This window comes from Sciurus carolinensis, chromosome 9 (genome assembly GCF_902686445.1).
Source record: "Sciurus carolinensis chromosome 9, mSciCar1.2, whole genome shotgun sequence".
NCBI lineage: Eukaryota > Metazoa > Chordata > Mammalia > Rodentia > Sciuridae > Sciurus > Sciurus carolinensis.
Genome location: NC_062221.1, coordinates 83,156,292 through 83,159,420, shown reverse-complemented (window position 1 = coordinate 83,159,420; position 3,129 = coordinate 83,156,292).

Genomic DNA, 3,129 nt, shown 5'->3' with positions numbered 1-3,129 from the left:
TTAAAAAGCATATCACTCATCTCTCTCTTTTAAATGATACTGAGAGACAATATTCAATTTTAGTAATGGTGGTATTATTATGTTATATTATCCAAAATGTATTAGTATGCTGTTGTTGAAAGAGCTCAGAACTGTAGAGAGAGAACTACATTACTAACCATGCCATTAAGATACCAAACAGTCCTGAGCAAGTCGCTTAGTCTGAGCTGAAGGTAGTAGAATTTGTAATTCTGAGGAATAATATCCATTTCTTAAACTCCATTATTCTAGAACAAATTTATTTTCTATAAACATATGTCATAGAACCTATTCTCATTCTTAAAAGTTAATGTCATTGATTTTGAAAAAGTCGATTTCATCATGCTTTATTTTATATTTACCCTTTTCTAATATTTCATATTAAGAGTAATCTGGACCAGGAACAATGACACACACTATAATCCCAGCAACTCATGGGGACTGAGGCAGAAAGATTGCAAGTTCAAGGACAGCCTGCATGGGAAACTTAGTGAGACACTGTCTCAAAATAAAAAACAGAAAGGACTGGAAATATAGCTCAATGTTACAGTGTCCCTGGGTTTAATCCCCAGTACCATAAACACGAATTTTCTGTTCACTATCAGCTTTCATTCTCAGTTTCTCTGAAAGATCAATTTCATACCCTGCCAAAAGATAAAACAATATAAATACTTTAATGAGTGATTAAAGTTAAAATTAAAATAACAATTTTAACAAATTTTTGTAAAAGTGATCATGTCAAAGAATTATAAGAACACAAAAGGTGAGGAAGGTTCAAGATGGCGGACTAGAGGGCGGCTGCATTTCATGTTGCTCCAGGACTCAAGATTCAAAAGAGGAGATAGTGACTTGGGACCAACTCAAAGCCGCCGGGGGAGTTTCTCCCATAGGGGAGGCGTCCCCGATGGGGCAGTAGCCCTGGAACGCAGAGAACTTTGTGAAGTACAGTGACTCGGCGGGTCGCCCCTCCCCCGCCGGAGCGGTAAAAACGGACAGCGAAGCGGAGCGAAAAATGGCGGATTGAAGTTTCCAGGACCGCGGGCAGATTCTCTAACCTAAGGAGACTCGTCTGCGAAGGGTGAGGCTCTCAAGCCCAGGAGGGAGGTCCGGGCCCCTGGGAACGTTGCCTGCGAAGGCTGCCCCTGCCCAGGCGGCAAGACACACCTCCCCCGCTGGAGCAGTGAACTCGGAAAGCGGGGAACTTTGCAAGGGAGGTTGTGCGACACACCGCTTGGTTTTTTTTTTTTTTTTTTTTTTTTGGGTGCTGGGGATCGAACCCAGGGCCTTGTGCTTACAAGGCAAGCACTCTACCGACTGAGCTATCTCCCCAGCCCCCACCGCTTGGTTTTGAAGCGATCTGCCAGGGCTCCAGCGGCTGCCAGAGAAAGAGTGGGGTGGCGAGTTGTTTGGATCCAGCAACCGCCTGAGCAACGGGGAGGGGGCTGCCCAGAGGAGGTGGAGGTACGCAGTGAGTGGCTTGGTCTCCAAGCGCCCACACCTGGAGGAAGAGACGAGCGACGGGTCACTGGGGCTTGGAGCATATGTACGAGGCTCCAAGTGACTGCTCAGAGGGCGGGTCGCATAGCCAGGCGATTAGGTGCATAGCAAGGTCCGGTCCAGGGACCTAGGCACCTTTTCTTGAATGAACTACACAGAGACAAGCTGAGGGGCGAAGTGAAGGTTCCAGGACTTTGGGCAGCTTCTCTAAGAAGGGACAACCTAAGGAGACTTGTCTACGAAGGGTGAGGCTCCCAGGCCCAGGAGGTAGGTCTGGGCCCCTGGGAAGGCTGCCCTGCCCAGGCAGCAAGACACATCTACCCTCGTTGGAACAGTGAGCTCGGAAAGTGGGGAACCTTGCAGAGGAGGCCGAACAGCACACCACTTGGTTTTTTGGTTTTTTGGACCAATCTGCCAGGGCTCCGGGGGCTGCCAGAGAAAGAGTTGGGTGGCGAACTATTTGGATTCAGCAACTGCCTGAACAACGGGGAGGGGGCTGTCCTGAGGAGGTGGAGGTGCACAGTGAGTGGCTTGGTCTCCAAGCGCCCACACAGAACACCTGCCTGGAGGAAGAGACGAGTGACGGGTCACTGGGGCTTGGAGCATATGTACGAGGCTCCAAGTGACCCTTCAGAGGAGGGGTCGCATAGCCAGGTGATTAGGTGCAAAGCACGGTCCGAGCCGGGGATCTAAGCACCTTTTCTTGAAAGAGCTACACAGAGACCAGCTGAGGGGTGGAGCGAAGGTTCCAAGACTGTGGGCAGCTTCTCTGAGGAGGGGCCACCTAAGGAGACTCGTCTGCGAAGGGCAGGGCTCCCAAGCCCAGGAGGTAGGTCCAGGCCCCTGGAAACGCTGCTTGGGAAGGCTGCCCTGCACAGGCGGTAGTTGTGGACTGAGGGGAACCTCTAGGAGGGGAATGGACTAGTGAGACCTCCCCACCGGGTGGGTCTCCCCCGCCGAGTGAGGTTTTCCCACAAAGACAGTAAAACCAGAGACACAGGCCCAAACAGGCATTGCCTTAGCCCGCAGTCTAGCTCCCCTTTGGATGACCATTGGTCAACAAGTAGAGGCACCTCTGCCCTCTAGCAGGGAATATACCCCACCTGAAGACCACCACCCCTAGAGAGGCAGCTACCTAGGGGAACACCGAAGTATCAACTTCCTCTAAGACTTCAGGCTACTGAAGGATAAGAGGGGATACACTAGCAATCTTCAGGGACATTATAAGTCAATAGAGGAAATCTGCAACATCTCTGCAGTCCACTGATACCTGAACAATATGAGAAAACAAGGGAAGAAAATGCCTCAAACAAATCTGGATGTTATATCAATAAAATCCAATGACAGCATGGCAGAAGAAATGTCAGAAAGGGAGTTCAGAATGTACATAATCAACATGATAAGGGAAGCAAACGATGAAATGAAAGAGCAAATGCAGGCATTGAATGAACGCACCAATAGACAGTTAAAAGAGCAAATACAGGAAGCAAAAGACCATTGCAATAAAGAGTTAGAGATATTGAAAAAAACCAAACAGAAATCCTTGAAATGAAGGAAACAATAAACCAAATTAAGAACTCCATAGAAAGCACAACCAATAGGATAGAACACCTG